The sequence below is a fragment of the Rattus norvegicus genome, chromosome 1, assembly GCF_036323735.1.
Source record: "Rattus norvegicus strain BN/NHsdMcwi chromosome 1, GRCr8, whole genome shotgun sequence".
NCBI classification, from domain to species: domain Eukaryota; kingdom Metazoa; phylum Chordata; class Mammalia; order Rodentia; family Muridae; genus Rattus; species Rattus norvegicus.
In genome coordinates, this window is record NC_086019.1 from 120,792,861 (window position 1) to 120,813,771 (window position 20,911).

A 20,911-nucleotide genomic window follows, 5' to 3' on the forward strand; every position below is an offset into this window, starting at 1 on the left:
ATCATGGAAACTGAAAGTAAAAAGAAGCACAATAAAAATGACATGTTATGAAACAAATGGAACTAACAGATATCTATGGAATATTTCATCCTATAAACAAAAGAATATACCTTCTCAGCACCTCATGCTACCTTCTCCGAAACTGACCATATAATTGTACACAAAACAGGCATCAATAAAGGGATCAATACGATTGAAATAATCTCATGTATCCTTTCATATCACCATGGACTAAGGCTGGTCTTTAATAACAACAAGAACAACAGAAAGCACACATACACATGGCAGCTGAAGAATGTTCTACTCAATGATACCTTGGTCAAGGAAGAAATAAAGACAGAATTTAGACACTTCTTAGAATTTAATGTAAATGAAGGCACAACATACCCAAACTTATGAAACACAATGAAAGCAGTGCTAAAAGGGAAACTCATTGCTCTGAGTACCTCCATAAACAAATTAGAGGGAGCACACACTAGCAGCTTGTCTCACATCTAAAAAGTTAGAACAAAAGAAGCAATTACACCCAAGTGTAGCAGATTACCAGAAACAAACTCAGGGCTGAAGTCAAAGAGGTAGAAACAAAAGAACTATAGAAAGAATGAACAAAACTGTGAGCTAGTTCTTTCAGAAATTCAGCAAGGTAGGTAAATGATTAGCCAAACTAACTAGAGGGCACATTGAGAGTATCCAAATTAACAAAATCAGAAATGAAAAGGGAGACATAAAAACAAAAAGTGATATATATATATATATATATATATATATCACTTTCTACTACAAAAAGGTATATTCAACATGAATTGAAAATCTGGAGGATATGGACAATTTTCTAGACATATATGAGGTATCAAAGTAAAATCAGGACCAAATAAACCATTGAAACTGTCCCATAACTCCTAAAGAAATACAAGCAGTTATTAAAAGTCTCCCAACTAAAAAAAGTCCAGGACCAGGTGGGTGTAGTGCAGAATTCTATCAGAGCTTCATAGACAACACAATACCTACTGTCTAAACTAGTCCACAAAAGAGAAACAGAAGGAATGTTGCCCTATTCCTTCTATGAAGCCACTATTACACAATTACACAATTACAACAAAAGGAGGTCAAATGGATACATATTGGAAAGGATGAATCAAAATATCACAATTTTCTGATGCTATGATAGTATACTTAAGTGACCCAAAAGTTCCACAAGAGAACAAGAAACCCTGATATCCAACTTCAGCAAAGTGGCTGGAATAAAATTAACTCAAACAAATCAGTAGCCTTCCTTTACTCAAAGAATAAATGGACTGAGAAAGAAATTAGGGATATGACACATTTTACATTTTCAGAAATAATATAAAATACCTTGGTGTGACTCTAACCAAGCAAGTGAAAGACCTTTATGGGAAGAACTTCCAGATTATGAAGAAAGAAATCAATGAAGATCCCAGAAGATGGAAAGATCTCACATGCACTTGGATTGGCAGGAATAATATTGTAAAAATGGCCATCTTGCCAAAAGCAATGTGTAGATTCAATGCAATCCCAAGAAGTTTCCAAATGAATTCTTCGAAGAGTTAGAAAGAGCAATTTGCAAATTCATTTGGAAAAATAAAAATCCCAGGATAGCAAAAACTATCCTCAAACATAAAAAAAACAAAAAAAGAACAAAAAAAACAAAAAAACAAACAAACAAACAAACAAAAACAAAAAACAAAAAAAGAACAAACAAAAAACTTCTGGGGGAATCACCATCCCTGATCTCAAGATGTTTTAAAGACCAATAGTGACAAAAATCTGTATGGAATTGGTACAGAGACAGGCAAATAGATCAATGGAATAGAATTGAAGACCCAGAAATGTACCAACACACCTATGGTTACTTGATCTTTGATGAAGGAACTAAAAACATCCAGTGGAAAAGGATAGCATTTTTAACAAATGATGGTAGATAGAAGAAATGGCCATTCAGAGCCTGCCCTACCTGGTGATCCAGCCCATATACAAAACAAAATCCAGACAAAACTGCTTATTCTAAGAAGTGCATGCTGACAAGAGCCTGATACAGCTGTCTTGTAAGAGTCTCTGCCACAGCATGACAAATTTAGAGGCGAATGCTCACATTGAACTGAGAACTGGTTCCCCATTGGAGGAGTTAGAGAAAGGATGAAGGAGCTGAAGGGATTTGCCACTGCATAAGAACAACAATACCAACCAACCAGAGCTCCTAGGGAGTAAACCACCATTCAAAGAGTACACATGGATTGACCCATTGCTCCAGCCTTATCATTAGCAGAGAAGGGCCAGGTTATGCACTAATGGGAGGAAAAGTGCTTGGAACCACATAGGCTGGACACCCCATTGCAGGGAATGTCTGATGGGGAGACAGTAAGGGGTGAGTGGATGGGAGGGGGAACACCTACATAGAAGAATGAGGGATAATGTAGGGGACTTATGGATAGGAAATCCACAAAAGCAGATATCATTTAAAATGTAATTCAAAAACATCCAATAAAAATGTTAAAAAAAAGAGAAAATGAGGTACATTTACACAATGGAATACTACTCAGTTATTAAAAAATATTGACTTCATGAAATTTGCAGGCAAATAGGTGGAACTAGAAAACATCATTCTGAGTGAGGTAATTCAGACACAAAAAACACATACAATATGTACTTACTGATAAGTGGAGTTTAACACAAAAGTTCAGAAAGCCCTCAAGTGCTTTTATCCCCTCACATCCAGCAAGGCAAGGCAGAACCTAATTTAAATTCCCTTAGAAATATTGTTCTTATGCAACATTTGTATACCAATATAAATGTTCTTTTTTTTCTGTCTGTCCTTACTCCCACACATGAGTAATCAGCTCTTTGATCTGTTAATATTTACGCTGTAGGAGAACTGAACTGTGGCAGGATAGAATGAAAGCTCAAGGGGAGGGGCACTGTAGCCTACACAGCACAAGACAGGACAAAAGAAGACAGGTCCTGATGCGATCTGATTTTCTACAGCCAAAGACTTGAGATGGATAGCACAATGTTCTAATCCGGACAAATTTGCAACACTCAATGTGTAAAAATCATGTCTATCTATGAAACAAATTATGGGACTATGAGGGAGCTGAACTTGTTTGCTGCACTGCCTTTGCTGATCATTCCTAAGGTGTATGTGAAAGGAATCTTTGGTTGCCTCTTCTCTCAGCAGGTTCTGGTGTGCTGACATAACTAACACACTCCCAACCCCCAGTCTGTGCTAGTGAGCTAGAATAGCCCTACAATCACGCATGTGTGCATGGTTGCTAGGTTACAGAGATTCAAAATCTTTTCTAAAGCTAATGACATGAGGCAGGCAGCCATGAGCTTTAAGCTGTCATATTGTTAGTATGAAAGAGAAGGGTCTTTGTAAACTCCTGTATAAATTGTCCAGGGATGAATTCAAGGTGCTTACTGGGCAATGGTGACTTCATAATATTGATTTGTATTTGCTTTCAGATCCCTACACAAAGGAAAGAAAGGGACCTTAGAAAAATGTGACTCAAATTAGAGAATGTACAAAAGTACTAGATGCTTGTAATATCAGAAGAAATCATGTAGAAATAAAAGATGATGCCTTAAATATGTTCTTCATTAATCAGTTTTACTTGATCAGGTGTATTTTTAAAATTTCCTAAGTGCTCATGTAAATGAAACTCTTACCATGAAAATAATATTCGTTGTTTAATGAAAGCATTGGCTTATCATTCAGTGATGAACTTAACCTTTATGTTTAAAAATGTTGCTAGGTGATCTTTGTATATTTGATTGTTTGCTTGTTTGTTTTTTTATCAAGGTCTTACTGGTTAGAATTTGCTGGACTGGGAACTCACTTCGTGGACTGGGCTGGCTTTGAACTCAGATATTGACTAGCTTCTGGTTCATAAGTGCAAGAAAAAATGTCATGTGACACCATTTTTTAGCTAGATTTTATTATATTTGGTCATGTGTGTATATTTCTCTGTCTGTCTCCATCTTTTTCTCTATCACTCAGTCTCTGTCTGTCTGTTCTCTGTCTCTGTCTCTGTCTTGGTCTCAGTTTTCTTCTCTCTCTCTCTCTCTCTCTCTCTCTCTCTCTCTCTCTCTCTCTCTCTCTCTCTCTCTTTCTCTGTATGTGTACAGGTGTGCAGAGGTACATAGGTGCCAAATGCTGTATATGTCTCCAGATCAACAGTTGCATGTAGTTTTGCAATTCCTGACATGAGTTCTGGGAAATCCTTTTGCGGTACTTGCTTTTAAAAGCAGAAACATCACTCAGGATCTTCTATGCAACTTTAATCATTGGCTATTTAGATGTCTGCTAAATATATAAATGAAAGAACAAACAAAAATATAAAGTAGCTGCTGATTTAAATGTTCATACTTCAATTATTTTCCAATGAATGTAAATATATTGATTCAATAATAGCCTTTACATGCATACATGGGATAGGGAAATAAATGCAGAATTACTAAATGTGCTTTGAATTTGGACAATGTGCACTGTGCACTATAAAATCATGGAAGGAAAACTTTTGCAAAAATAAAAGGATAGTTTTTAATGCATGTGGAAGTACTCAGCTTCCTATTCCATGGCAGAACTTTCAGAAGCTATCATTGTGTCTAAATTTGCTTCAATGTAGGACTGAGGAGATAAGTATGGTAATGTATCAACACATGGCATACTGAGAAATGGTGGTAATCACCGTTAAACAGGCAGTGCTATGACAGATCATTCCCTCAGAATCTTCTTCCATTGCTGGCAAAGTTTAAAGCTTGATGAAAACATACTTCTGAAATCATTTGAAAGCTACCTTTCAAATAATGATTCCTATGAAGAAAAAGCCAGTGAAATCACAATTCTATGTGTTGTATTTGACAGAATTGTCCCAAGATGCCTGGCAGCAAGTCCTCAATTAGACATACTGATTTATTATTATTATTACATCATCTGTTGTATCATCAACCTCAATGCTCACAAAAGGCACTTTTGTTTTCCTTATTACATTTAAACCTTTCATCTTTTCCATTTAAACTATTTTTGCTTCTTTATTTCAGAGTATTTTCTCTACGGATTTTGCACTTTGGGGTCTGTCCTGGTCAGGGTTACATTTTATTGCATATTTATTGAGTATTTTATGTATTTACATTTCAAATGTTATCCACTTTCCAGGTTCCCCTCTCTCCCATCCCTCCTACCCCTGCTTTTATGAGGATGCTGCCGCTCCCATCATCCCATTTTTCCTCAGCACACTTGCATTCCTGTAGAGTGGAGAAAAGAGCCTTCACAGGACCAAGGGCTTTTCTTATTGTTTCCAGACAATGCCGTCCTATGCTACATATGCAGCTGGAGCAGTGAGTTCCCCCATGTATACTCTTTGGTTGGTGGTTTAGTACCTGGGAGCACTGGGTGGTCCTGTGGGTTGATATTGTAGTTCTTCCTATGGGGTTGCACACCCCTTCAGCTCCTTCAGTCCTTTCTCCGATTTCTTCTTTGAGGCCCTAGTGCTCAGTCTGATGGTAAGCAGTAAGCATCTTAATCTGTATTAGTAAGGTTCTGACAAAGCCTCTCAGGAAACATCCATATCAGGCTCCCCTCAGCAAACATTTCTTGGATCAGCAATAGTGACTGGATTTGGTGGCTGCATATGTGACAGATCCCCAGGTGCATCTGTCTCTGGCTGGCCTTTCCTTTAGTCTCTGCTTCACTATTTGTCCCTGTATTTCCTCCTTTGAGTTTTTTGTTCTCCCTTCTAAGAAGTACTAAACAACCACATTTGGTCTTCCTTCTTCTTGAGGTTAATATGGTCTGTGAATTGTATCTTGAATATTCCAAACTTTTGGGCTAATATCCACTTATCATGTCAGCCCTTTTGTGATTGGGTTCCCTCACTCTGGATGATATTTTCTAGTTCCATCCATTTGGATAAGAATTTCATGAAGTCATTGTTTGCTTTATTATTTTTATAGACAATGTTTTCATCAATAGCTCTTTCTGGGCAGGATGACACTGTGTAGAATAGATTGGAGAGTGGTTTTTTTTTTTTCTTAAGCTGCACCTAGCAGGTTAATGTTAATGGTTTTTATATCTTGGCTGCCCTGTCTTCCATATTTTATAAAATAAAGACAGAAGTCAAGATGATATAGGTTAAGCTAAACAAAAGAAAAGAATCCCAAATGTGCAGCTCTCTATATCCTGTGTATCAAAGTGGGGTTAAGACACTGTAAATACCTAAAAAATCCCTGTGTTTTAAAATAAATTACATTTTAATCTATAATTAATTACTAATTGTGGATATATTTGTAAAATCATCAGTCTTTGGGCTTTGGTTTGTAGCATTATTGCTTGAAATCCAGAAAGCCTATTTATTAGGGAAGAGGCCAGTAGTAAGGATACTCAGACTGATCCTATCCACAAGGACAGGTCCTCCTAGTTCAATTAAATTAATTATTTTAACCCTGCTCAAGGATGACTTCCTTCTCAGGTGATTCTAGATCACATCAAGTTGAAAGAGACAACAACCATTTCAATAGTATCTAAGAATAAAAAGTTCTATGATATGAGTACAGTACTATTTGCTATGATGTTCTATGGATTAAATCATGCTATTGTAATCTGAGATCTTCTTCTAATTTTTGCATTGATAATGTTATCTGAGAAACTTGTATTAATTTCTGTGTACAGCTTACCATGTCCGTATCATGAAGAACACGGATACAGCATCAATTCAATGGATAATTAACATGCGCAGTTAGAAGAGTTGTATCATCGTGGAATTAATATATCTTAAAATCAACCCAAAGGATACAGGCTACACCATCTGGGAATATAAAGGATTGTGTACATATGTATTTTTTTGGTCTTTTTTCATGACAGAAGTTTAATTTGTATAGTTTCAGCTTTCCTAAAACCACTCCTTTCTATAACACAGAACTCTAATTTACATGTGTTAATAAATTTACTCATATTCTCTAGCTTTTCACTGTCTCTGATTATTGGTGTCCTTCTTTTCCTCTCCTACTCCTTCTTTCTTGTCTTCTTCTTTTTCTCCTCCTCCTCCTCCTCCTCCATCATCTACATAATTTCTTCTTTTGTTTATACCTTGTTTTTATTATGGAAATTGTGAGAGCCTCATCCTATAGGGCTGGCTGGCCTCAGTCTTTTAGTAATCCTTTGCTTCTATCTCTTGAATGATATAATTAAAAATGTGAGTCATTATACCTTGAATGCTATTTATTTCATTTTAAATATGCATCTGCCTTTGGTTATTAATGGCATTTGCAGTTAAAATTTTTGTGAAAGATCAGTCATTTTTACATATGACTTTAAATCTAACACTGGATAGGCATAGGCAGAGTTTGAATTGACTTTATTTGCAGAGTTACATTTGACATCCTTTATTAACAACAACAAAAATGTACCAATAAAATTAGAATTGTAGCAGCAAAAATGTATTTCTGATTTTAATCTTGAGTGGCAAGCAAAGGTTTCCTGAAGTAAAGCTTTAGCCCAGAGAGGAAACAGGGAGAACTATTTGAAATATCATGAGATATATTTTTTTTGGTTTCTTTCTTTTCTTTGTTTAATTAGAAATATCTTGTTACTTACATTTCAAATGTTATTCCCTTTCTCTGTTTCCTGTCTATAAGGCTCCATCCCCTCCTCCTCCTCCATATGGGTATTCCCCCCATCCATCCCCTTTAATGCCTTCCCCATAATCCCTGAACTGGGAGTCCAACCTTGGGAGGACCAAGGCCATCCCCTTCCACTGGTCCCTAACAAGGCTATTCTCTGCTACATATAGAAAGCTATTCCTAAGATATCTTTTGTCTAGCGAAGCAGTGTCTCCTAATCATTCCCAAATGGCCATGAACTAGGAATCAAGTACTTGAAATTGGAGACATCTCATTCAAACCACTCACAACCAAACCATAATAAAAATGTATAATGTACAATTTTAAAACTACATTATCTATCATAGAATAAATTTTGTTTAAAAGTTAGAAATGTCTTCTGAGACTCAGGTCAGTACTTTTAATGTGATTCCTGTAAAATCAAACGCAAGTTACATATATCGAGTGAAAAATTGCAGAGAGCACATATTACCTTTCCTCTGAAAGGAACACAGGCTGTCGAGAGAAGTGCTTTGGATGACCTTGAGCTTGGTATTTTTATGCCTCTATGTCCACTGTGCTGTTGTTCCTTGTGTGTGCAATTTAACCTGCAATTGTGATGAATATCAAACATAAAGCTGTTTATGTTAGGGAAGTACTTTACCAAAGGTTGGTGATCAATTTTATCTCTTCTAGGACTTGCAAAACCCCAGAACCTTGCTTTTTAAAACACTTTAAAAATACAGTATCTTAAAAAGCCAATATCAACAGGACCCTCCTTGGGGGAATTACATAAAATGTAATTTTTTAATAAAAAACAAAACATCACAAAACAAATACAACAAAAGCAACAACAAAACAGAGAGTTGGTTAAGCTTTCCAACAGGTTGATGATTTTGATAAATAGTTATTTAAGAGAAGTGGTTGAATTAAAGAGGAAAATTTTTGTTCTATGTGCAAAAGAAACCCAAGGCTGAATGGGCCTGTCTCATGCTGACTCTGAGCACTACCTGCATTCAGTAGCTAAGCACTACCTGCTGGCAAAGCTGCTTCTGATCATTCAAAAGAGACCCCAAGCCCCACCATACCCCTGTACAGAATTAGTTGCACAGCCCTAATGAAAAATAGCATTTTCCTGTGTCAAATCAGAAGTGGTAATGACCATCACTGAAGAAGGTATCCATAATTACTGTTGCCAGAAGTACTGTTCCATGGTGGCTGAGGAAAGTAAATGTGGCAACTCTCACAGTCTAATAAATGGTCTAATCAATCAATTACTCTTTTAAATTTGCATGCTGTATGTGCTGATGCCAAATATTTCTCTCCATCCATTTTTAAGTCAGACAATGTATCAGGATTCTCCTTGATGTTTAAAAACTGTGTTAATTTGTGCATAATGTGATGTACCAGTGAACAGGGTTCTGTATTATTTTTTCTATGACTCAGAAGGAGAACATTTCTTAGATGGGCCCTGCAAAAATCAGGGATAGGATCTAGCTTAGAGAAAACTGATTAAATACTTTAAAAACAGCAGTCATTTCATAGGCTCTATTCCTCTGCATTCTACTGAAAACTTTTCGTAGGGGTTTCCATTAATCTTCTTGTTTATCAAAAGCTACATGGCACTGTCAGCATAGAGGTAATCACTACTTCAAGCATCACTTTGCTTGTGCTTTAAAAGGAAAGAAAGAAATAAGTGTCTGAGATCTAGAAGGACTAAAAAGAGTTACTGCCCTGAGAATACATTTTCTTAATGGCAATTTACTTCGTTGTTTCTTTGATTTCCCTATCACATTTTCTTTTAATTTTTTCTATCAAAAAATCTGCCTATGAAGCTTGTATTCATCAACTTGCTGGCCTATCTTGATATGATTAAAGAACAAAATTGAAAGAACACACACACACACACACACACACACACAAACACAGAGGAGAATGGCTCAATATTCAATATCTTCCTCTGAAGTATGTATGTCTCAAACATTTGTGTGCCTTACTTGCTATGGTTTCTCTCTGAATACTAAATACATTATGCTGTGTATATTGAATTTCCATGGATTTTTCCTACTTATTCTTTTCATATTCAAATATAAATTTGTTCATCTAGTGACACAAAATTGATCATTTACATATTTGGTTCATTGGTTTCAGGCAGAGCTCATAGTTCTATCTCTCCATCTGTATCCTGTTAACAGAATACCTCCTTCCAGGAAGCTATGATGAGGGTCTTAAAGCCCACATCATCAGTGGCACATCTACTCTAAACAAGACCAAACCTTCTCCTACTGCTACAACTGGGCCAGAGAGTATAAAAACCATCACATTTCACTCCCTGGTCCCATAGACATATTCAAACTTTTGATTCTCTGTGGGCAATACCTAAATATAGCACAAAGCAAAATACATTTAGACCAAATTTAAAATTTCCCTACTTTATATCAGTCTCAATAACGTTAAAAGTATAAAGTTCAAGGTCTCTCCTGACATTCATTCAATTACTTACCTATAATTCCCAAAGCAAGAGAGGCAACCAGCTGGACAACCTTCAAATTCATAATCTTCATGTCTAATGTCAAAGTGGTCTTCAGACCTTCAAATCCTTTTCTATCTTTGTTGTCTGAAACACATTTCTTTCTCCTGGGTTGATTCTATACCCAGTAGTTCATGAGCTATTTTATGGCTCTGGTATCTCAATTATCTTGGGGTGTCCAAGGCAGCTTAAATGTTACAGAATTTGTTACAATATATTGAATCCACACACAATCTTCTAGGCTTCTCCAAAGGGCTGGCCTCACTTCTGTAGGTCTGCACACTATAGCACGCTAAGCTCAGATTGATCCACTACACTGTAGAAGATGTTCTTCATGATCAGCCCATGGTACTGTTACCTCCAAAATTCAAGGGTTTTCACCAACAGCCTCTCATATCTTCTCTTCGAGGTGCTAAGCCTCAAATCTTTTGAAACTTCAGTTCCAGGCTGTCAACTACAACTAAAGCTACACCTTCACCAATGGCCTTTTTTGGTCTCTTATGGTGCAAAGCTTCAGCTGTTCTCCATGACCCCTTCATACGTTCAAAACCAGTACCACCCGGGTGACTCTTTCATATTACCAAGTACAGCTGCAGCACTACATACATCTTTGGCTATCTCTGGAATACAGTTTCTTTGTGCCCTCAGAAAACACTTCCCAAGAGATTTCCCCTCAGCAATGCTGGACTATTCTTAATCACTGCTAATGTGTTATCCCCAGCTAACCAGGATCAGTTGTCCCACTATTCCTTTCTATTTTTCACTCTAAAGCCAGAGCCACATTGCTGAAGTTGCAATGTCCTGCTGCTTTAGTGGGCTGGAACATGACCTTCCTTATTCTATTACGAACTTTCAGTTTTCCCTACTCCTTCTCTGAAGATAAGATCACATTGTTGAAGGTTTCACATATTTCATATTCCACACATTGAGAAACAACTAAACATGAACTAATTAGAAAATTCTTTCTGTTAGCTACCTTTAATACTACATGAAAGTACTATTCAGGTTATCAGCAACATCAGAGACAAATGATTTTTTTTACCTCATAATGGACATTGCAGTCTATAATAATGACATAAGAGGTAAAATGTGCCAAAAGTACAGTACCAGTTAAACTGTCTATAGGACTAAGCAACCGCTTTCTTTATTGCAAATGAGGCTTTCTTCAAACGTTAAAAAATCAGGAATGTCACTGCAAACATTGTTAAACAAATATCAAGAGAAGATGTAGATCCTAGCATAAAATTATTTGATGGTATTCTAAATGGTCATTTTCACACAGAAAAAAATATGTATTTCTGATTATATCCAGCAATAAGTTCTGTTCTCAGGGTTTGCTTAGACATGATTCTTGTATTCAGTGTCAGTCAATAATAAATGAAAAACCGTTAAAATTACAAGTACAGTAAATGTGTACTCACCTATAGTTCAGTCGTAGGGCATTAACATTGATAGTTGCTGGGTGAGCAGGTGTCATTATTTTGGAAATGTGACCACTGGTAAGGATATAGAGAACATATTTTGAGTTAAGACAGGTAATATATAACAAGAGCCAAAATTGTAGTAATTGGAGATATGTATTAATGATAACACTTTGGAACAAGACAAGGATGTTCACTTTCCCCATTACTTATTTTATTATTAGGAGTCTTATTGCAAGAAAAATGGTGAAGAAAATGTGATATTGATGGGAAAGTCAGGTGTCAAGATATCTTCATTTGAATATTTGTTTCTATGTATAAAGTTTTCTTAATTTTCAACTAGAAACGTTGCTACTGATACACCCAGCAAAGTTGACAGTATAACAAGTTAACACAGAAAATTCGATAGACTTCATATACAACAAAAATACTACTTAAAATATCATAGAAACAATGCCATTACCAACACACACACACACACACACACACACACACAGAGAGAGAGAGAGAGAGAGAGAGAGAAAGAGAGAGAGAGAGAGAGAGAGAGAGAGAGAGAGAGAGAACTAAAATGCAAAAGACTACATGGACAATATAAGAAACTAGAAAAGTTAATTGAATAAGAAATTACAATCTAAAGTGCCTCCATGTTTATGACATGACAGAGCTATTATTTTTCAAATGACTATTCTTCCAAAATTAATTCATATATTCAATATAATCTTGAAGAAAGTTTTTCATACAAAATTAAAAATATAGTTGTAATTTTATATGGGTATAAGTAGTTTCATCTTCCAAAAAATTAAATAAATATTAAACAACACCAGAAATTTAAACCTAAAACCAAACAAATAAAAAACAATCAAAAACAGAATGAAAATAAAAATTTGTGAATAATAGAACAAGAGAAATTATCGACAGCCTAGATTTGACATGGTACAGTACTGCTGAAGTGTCAAAATCTACACAATATAACATAATAACTTATTATGTTGATCAATTGAATAGCAATGACGACTCATATATAATCCTACACTGACACAGTCATCTGTTCATTGAACAAAATTTAAAAAAAAGTTATAAATGGTTCTGACTAATCTGCATATGTAGATAAATAATGAAATTAGAATTTTATTGATAACACTCTAAACTCAACTGCAAATGGTTCAAGGACTGTAACATAAGGCCTGATGCCCTGACAAAAAACTATAAAACCTGGTTACATACACCATGTCCTCCAAGTTTTAGCTCTGGTTGGAAATTACTGACCATATAAAGGAAAACATCCTATACAGGGAGAAATGTCAAAATAAATTACTGACAATTTTTTCACAATATTGTGGGGATATCTAAATTTCTCTCCTTGGCCATTAGCTGTGCTATTATTTGGAGAAAACAGGGACATAGATTATAGTAAATAAAGATATTGAGTTGTCAGTCCAAGTTATATAGACTGGGACTTTTTTTTCATAGGCTCCATAATCACCCTGATTTCTAAGTCTGTCCACTGCTTAAATCATAGCCTGGCATTTCTTCTTCTCTAGAGCACCTGGTTTATGAATTCAGTGAATTTCCAGATATTGCTCTAAGAATTTTGACCTCTAATTTCAATTTTTGTTAGACTGACATTGAGAGTCAGAGAAAATATATCAAATTTGACAAAACTCACATTTGAATTTAGAGGTACTAAAACACATTTTCATTCATAATGATAAAAAGAAGATATAGGTGGAAAGTTAAGCTTTTATTTACAAAAAGAACCTTAAATTATTGGAGGAAGAGTGTTACTCACCGGTAGATTAATTGCCAAGCTTGTGAAAAGTCTTGCAGTTTGAACCATGGAAGCATAGAAACAAAAAAAGAAAAAAGAAAAAATGAAACATACAAATAAACATATGATTACTATGATTTTCATTCTTTTAAATTAGTGTTTTTATAAAACTATATCATTTATTTTCATTCCGAAGGTTGCCCTTCTTCCCATTCCCCCTGCCTGATTTCTTCACCCCACAATCCCCTCACCACCTCTGAGATGGTGCTCCCCCCTTAACCCTACATCACCAGCATCCTCTTCCTTTTGGCATCAAAGTTCAACGGGATTTAGCACATCCTTTCCCAAGAAGTACATACAAGGCAGATCTCTGAGACTCATGTCCATGAGACCACAAATGAGCCCATGAGGGCGCCTTGTTTTTTGGCTTAGTCTCTGGGAACTCTGGGGAGTCTGGGTGAGTTGACACTGCTTTTCTTCCTATGAGGTTCTCTTTAAATAAAATTCAACTCAGCATTATAATGTTTCATGATATTTGTACTTTTTCATATTTAACAAAATAATTTTTAGTTAAAAGGCAACATACAAATAAAAATATGTTCTAACTATGATATTCATTCTTTTAAATTAGTGTTTAATTATCACCCACCAGCTTCTACAACTGAGTATGTGTTTCTTTTTTTTTTCTTTTATTGGATATCGTTTTTATTACATTTTAAATGTTATCCTCTTAATCCATCCCTGCTTCTATGAGGGTGCTCCCTCACCCACCCATCCACTCCCTCCCAACTCCCAACCCAGACTTTCCCCTACACTGGGGCATCTAAGACTGAGTGCCTTTTTTCCCATTGATTCCCTACAAGGCCTTCTGAGTATGTTTCTTATCCCTAAGCCATTTTCTATAGCCAAAGACTCCATAGTACTTATCAATTTTCCATGCACTATTCTTTTACTTATTTTCCAGCCATAAATATACTCCCAATAAATTATGAAGTACTCAGATAAAACTTTTACATCAAATTAAAAAACATTTTGTGATTATTTGTAAACTGTAAACCCATTAAATTTTAAACAAACACCATTTACCTAGGGCTACTTCCCATGTGCTGCCACCAAGCCGACACTATCACTGATGCCAATAAGTGCTTGCTGACAAGAGCCTGATATAGCTGTCTCAGGAGAGCCTCTGCCAGAGTTTGACCAATACCGATGCGGACGCTTTCAGCCAACAGTTGGACTGAGCACTGGGACCCAATGGAGGATTTAGGGGAAGGACTGAAGGATCTGAAGAGGTTTGCAACACCATAGGAAAAACCACGATAGCAGCTAACCAGACCTCCTAGAGCTCCCAGGGACTAAACACGAACCAAACAGTACACAGTGAAGGACCCAGAGCACCAAGCCGCAAATGTATCAGAGGATGGCCTTAGGTAGCATCAGTGGGAGGGGAGGCCCTTAGTTTAGTGAAGGATCAATGCACTAGCATAGGGGAATGCTAGGGTGGTGAGGCAGGATTGATCTGGTGGATGTTCAAGCATGCTCACAGAAGCAGGGAGGAGAGGGGATGCCATCGGTGACTTGTGGCAGGAAACTGGGAAAAAATAAAGAAAAGTATCAAAACATTACAATAATGCAACCTTGTCAAATCTAATTTTTAAAGATAAAATCCAAGATGCTTTTAAAGAGAGAGAGAGAGACTGATGATTTTAATACACTATACAAGAAAATTGTTGTGATTCCAGCCCCCAGGTTTTTGAGATGAATTCACAGCATATAGACTGGTGAAGTACCCAATTAAAAAAAATCTTGGTGCCAGCCACACGTTCCTTGCTACCCATCCTAATGTTCTGTTTTCCAAATGAAGCACGCGCGTGCGCGCACACACACACACCCACACACACACACACACACAGAGAGAGAGAGAGAGAGAGAGAGAGAGAGAGAGAGAGAGAGAGAGAGAGAGAGAGAGAGAGAGAAAGAGAGCCTTTATGTATTGATACGCCAAGAACAGCTCACAGCTCAATGGCTCAGTCACTTCCTAACCTTTATGGGGCTAATTCACCTCCTTCAGATATTCTCAAATTATTACATACTCAAATCTATATTTCACCATTGATACTTTGGACCCAGTCTGGCAGCCCTCTTGTGGTGTCTTTTTTCTGGCTCTAACATGGCAGCTATGCTCTCTAGTCCTGTACCTTCTCAGGCATGGAGTCTGTCTTTCTCCTTGCATGGGAAAACTCCCTCTATCTCCTCATTCCTCTTTCCCTGTGATTCCTGCATCCTATAAATCAGGCTTCTGTCTGCATTTCCCACTCATTGGCTCCCTGCAACTTTATTTACCAATAAGAACCAACTAGGAGCAGGGTCCTTCTGTTAAGGTCAGACGTGGGATTTTCATACAAAAAATTTTGGGGACCCAAATTAACATATAATGAGCAGCAATAGGCCAAACCCACTACATAAACTAATGTATGAAAAATAAATATAGAAATAAGCAAGGTGAAAATTACTTTCAGAGTGTTTGCAATCTTACAAATCACTAGAATGATATGTGTAAGGCTACTATTTGTATTCTGATATAAATTATCCTTTGTTTAAAGATTAATTTCATATATAATTCACAGCTACTTCTGTTTCATATATCATTTAATAAGTTGCATATGACTTTATTTTTACCTTTGGTAATCGTATACTACAATAGTAAGAAGATCAGAGAGAACGTTTTTGTTGTTGATGCTATGCATGCATGTATGTTTGTGTGTGTGTGTTGTGTGTTTGTGTGTGTGTCGAAGAATTCTTCACATATTACATACCATTATGATTCGTACAGTATTTTTGATATTTGAAGGCACTTTTAGTAGGTAAAACTAAAATATATTTAGATATGATCGAACACATTAGTAATTTTAGAACTCAAGAGGATAAAGCAGAAGGATCATAAATTCAATGTTAGTACAGGCTATACAAGAGCAAGAGCACGCAGCCTAGTAAGGTCTTGAATGAATGTTAATAATGTTTCTCTATTTGACATTAATTGCTTAGAGGCTTATTGAACCACTTCTCCTAGCTCCCATAACTATATCTAGGTTCTACTATGGTGTTCATGATCCCTCCTCTGCTTCCCATGACTGGAGGTTAACAGGTCCAAACCTGCACAGGTTTTGTGCCAGTAATGACATGTTTTGTGAGACCAATGGTATAATGGAGATGTTATGTTTGAAAGATGTTCAAACCTATCACACTTACTTTTTGGCACGTATTATATACCAAATATTACCTCCTTCATGATATTCTTGGAGGAGTGATATAGTATTCTCATGTTCATATGAGCTTTCAGTAGTCCTGATGCTCAGCACTTCGACTAGTTATAACCTATGCTCTTACCACTGATCGCTGAACAAGAAATTTCTACAGAAAATCAGTTGCAAATTATTACATGTATACTTAAAATAATAAAGTAAAAGAACTAATGAGAGAATGATGGATGAAGAAAATAATAAAGAGAAGAAAAGGAGGGGGAAGTAGTTAGGAGAAAGGAAGACAAAAGAAGGGATAGAGTGAGGGAAGCAGGAAGGAGAAAAAGGAAAAAAGGGAACAGAAGCATATGTAGGTCATAAAAAGGAATAATAGGATTAATAAGATAAAGTACATTATATATCAGTGGTACACAAAGAAATCAATTATGTTACATAATCAAAAACTTCTATACATTTTAATTTGTTTTTTTAATGTATTTACTTTGCATCGGGCTCAATTCTCCCATCCTTGTCACTTCCTCTTACAATCTTTCCTCGAAATCCCTTCTCCTCTGAGTGAGTGGGGGATGCTCTGGGTATTCTCCCACCCTGGCAATTCTTAAACAAAGACATTATGAACTTTAAGTGCAAATGGATGGAACTTGAGAATATCACCATGAGTGATGTAACCTAGTCTCAAATGGACATGCGGGTTATATACAATCTTATAAGGAGATACTAGACCTACAACTGAGGTTATCTATGCTACCCTCCACAGACTCAAAGAAGTTAAAAAGAAAGAAGATCCAAACAAGTTTGCTTGGATCTCATTTATAAGGGGTGAAATAGTCTTATGAGGCATATGGATGGAGGGATATAGTAGGGAGAGGTGACAATGAGTAGAATGGGGAACTTCAGGGGTGGTCATGAGATGCTACATGGTCATGAGAGATTGCTACATTGTCATGAAAATGAATGAAAATATGCAAAGGAAAGTGTTGGGGAAGTGGGGGTGGGGTATCTCCATAATGAGACAGAGACTTGGGATAAAATAGTATCTGAAGAATCAATAGAGGTTACCTTAGCTACTACTCTCAGCACTGGGGATATGGAACCTTTAGAGGCCACCTCCTGTAGCCAGACAGTAACCCCAGAAAAGTTATAGAGACACCAAACAATTCTCAAAATGTTCAAGCTAATATTTATCCTGTGTACAAAAAACGTAGGCACAAGGAATGGGGCAGAGTCAGAGGGACTGACCAACAAATAACCTGACCAACTTGAGCCCCATCTGATGGTTGAAGTACCGATCCCTAACAATATTGATACTCTGTAATGTTTGCAGACAGGAGGATGTTTTCTTCTGAGCATCTCTACTGACTCAGAGAGATACAGACACCCACCAAATAGTGAATGGAGCTTGAGAACTCTTATGGAAGAACTGGAGAAATGATTGTGGACCCCAAAGGGGATGAGAATTCCACAGGAAGGCGGATAGAGTTAAGACCCTGGTGGGCTCTCAGACACTGAATTACCAACCAAAAAGCATATGCCAGCTGAACCTAGACCTCCCTTAACTTTTATAGCAAATGTGAAGCTTGGTTTTTATATTGGTACTGAACAAGTATAAAGGGGTCTATCCCAAATGCTGTTGTTTGCATTTGAGATGCGTTCTTGAAGCTTGGGTGCTTTGTTGGGCCCCAATGGAGTGGATGGCCCTAGCCTCACAGAGACTTAACATGCCAGGATGGAGGATGCCCATTGGTCCCCCACCCTCTCAGATGATATAAAGGGTGATGATGCGAAGGATTGTGGGAGGAGTGAGCAGGAGGAGAGCATTGAGAGGCATGTAAACTGAACAAATAAAAAACAAAACCAAACAAAACTCCAAGATATGTCCTTTTGTCCCAATGCATATTTCCAATCATGTTGTATTTTTACAAAGAATCAAGAAAATAAAAGTTAAGGGATTGGAGAGAGAGTTTAATAGTTGAATACTGCTACTTTTACAGAGTTCCAAGGTATTCACAATTAACTGTAAGGATTCAGAAATCAATTCGGTTATTTCTTAATATATTACTATTAATGGCAAAAAGTAATGGGATTACATGACCTCATTACATTATTTTTTTCTTAATCTTTTTTAATGGATATTTTCTGTACTGACATTTCAAATTTTATCCCCTTTCCTTATTATCCCTCCAGACCCCTTAACCCATTCCTCACCCCCTGACTCCACAAGGGAGCTTCCTCACCCACCGACTCACTCTCTCCTGCCTGTCATTCCCCTATAGTGTGGCATCAAGCCTTCACAGGAACAAGGTCCTCACTTCCCATTGGTGCCCAACAAGCCCTATCTTCTGGTATATATGAGGCTGTACACATAGTTTGCTCCATTTAGTTGGAGGTTTAGTCCCTGGGAGTGTGGGGTGTCTGCCTTGTTGATATTGTTGTTATTCATATAGGGTTGCAAACCCCCTCAACTACCTCCGTCCCTTTTCTGGCTTCTCTATTCTGGACCCTGTTCTCAGTCCAATGTGAACATCCACCTCTTAGTACTTAAATTTCTTATAATTTTGTCACCTGAAGTTAAGTTTAAAATGCATGTACTGCCAAAATTGAATTTTTTTAGGGTAAGATTCAAAATGAGTATCTTCTTATTAAGAAAATTAATTTTTCAATTTCTTCTTTATAAGAAGTACTTTTTTTTTTTTGGTTCTATTTTTCAGGGCTGGGGACCGAACCCAGGGCCTTGCGCTTCCTAGGCAAGCGCTCTACCACTGAGCTAAATCCCCAAGAAGTACTTTTTTGATGGCAGTGAGTTCATTAGAATCATAAAATACATCAATAGATTACCTCAGCAAACCAGGAGTTCTTCTAGTTTTGTTTTTCTAGTTGTGTTATGTGTATGCAGTTGTTATGGTATTTGTGACCCCTGGGAAATGAATATAGTTTCAGTTCAATTATGATAAAATATTTATTGATTAGTTCCTAATAGTATGAATAATCCCCATGTCGATTTGAGATTGTTTTAAAGGGAGGGTTTGGGAAAGGACATTTAAAGGAGAAATTCATACAAACACATTGAATACCTATGCAAGGAAGACAAATTTTCTGTTCTGTCAAGTGACTAAGGCAATCCAAAACATCTTTGGCTATCTGCATAAGAAAGTTGCCAAAGCAAAAAAATATCCAGTTAGTAATATCATACAACTAGGTGATTATGAGTGTACATTTTGGCGTGAGGCTCACTGAATCAAGGTTATTGGGAACTTTTCTTACAGGGAGTGACATGAGATAAAATTGGCTGGTGGAACCCCAGAGAGTTGCTTAACATAAAATGTGCCTTGCCATAACACTGTCACAATAAAAACATGTTCACTGAAAGTTTATAATTTCTCTGTTTCTAGATGTAAAGTCATTTGTCACCATGGTTAGCTAGATTTTATTAATTTTGGTCATGTGTACATATTTTTCTCTGTCTCCCTCTATCAGTCTCTGTTCCCTTCTCTCTCTCTCTCTCTCTCTCTCTCTCTCTCTCTCTCTCTCTCTCTCTCTCTCTCTTGCTCTCGCTCTCGCTCTCGCTCTCTCTCATGCTCTCTCTCTGTTTCTGTCTCTTTCTCTCTGTCCCACTTCTCTCTTTGTTTGTGTGTGGGGGGTTGTGTTGTGGGGGGGAAATGCATAGAAGTATGTACGTGTCAAAGGCTGTCTATGGCTCCAGATCTGCAGTCCCATGTAGTTTTTAGAATCCTGACATGAGTTCTGGGATATCCTCTTACAGGGTAATACTTGATTTTACAAGTAGAAACATCACATAGGATCTTCTATGCACCTTTAAGCCTGGGTGATTTAGATGCATGCTTATTTTGCCAATGAGAGTACACCAAAAATATAGAAAGGTTCTTGATTTTAAATGTTCATACACTGAATTATTTTCCAGTAAATGTAAATATGATATGGACTTAGCAATATCTTTTCCTGTGAATCAGAGTCTACACTGGTAAGAGAAATGCATTAGAAAATAGTACATGTGCTTTGAATTTGCACAATGTGCAAAAATCTTCAAAAATAATAAGGTGGCTTTGAATGCATATGGAATTACTCTGCTTTCTATCCTATGGAAGAACCTTCAGAATCTATTCTTGTGTGGCTCAAGTTGCTTCAATGTAGGACTGAGCAGATAACTATTGTAATATATTAATTCAAGCCAAAATGAGAGATGGAGGTGACCACCCTGAAACAGGCTGTGCTATGACAGATCAGTCCCTAAGAATCTTCTACCAATGCTGGAGAAGTTTAAAGATGGCTGAAAACATACTTCTGTCTTTTTGAATTTTAA

At 36.8% G+C, this 20,911-nt stretch overlaps 1 long non-coding RNA gene across 1 annotated transcript in view; it reads right to left on the reverse strand.

Annotated features, from left to right (window-relative positions):
• Nucleotides 1-786: 786 nt before the first annotated feature.
• LOC134483413 (uncharacterized) overlaps nt 787-20,911 on the reverse strand; it is a 723,689-nt gene continuing 703,564 nt past the window's right edge. Inside the window, exons 55-58 of the long non-coding RNA XR_010060293.1 lie at nt 14,420-14,924; nt 13,355-13,385; nt 11,566-11,640; nt 787-8,222 (exon numbers count right to left, since the gene is read on the reverse strand). This is a non-coding gene — a long non-coding RNA (uncharacterized LOC134483413). The remainder of the gene's footprint in view (nt 8,223-11,565; nt 11,641-13,354; nt 13,386-14,419; nt 14,925-20,911) is intronic.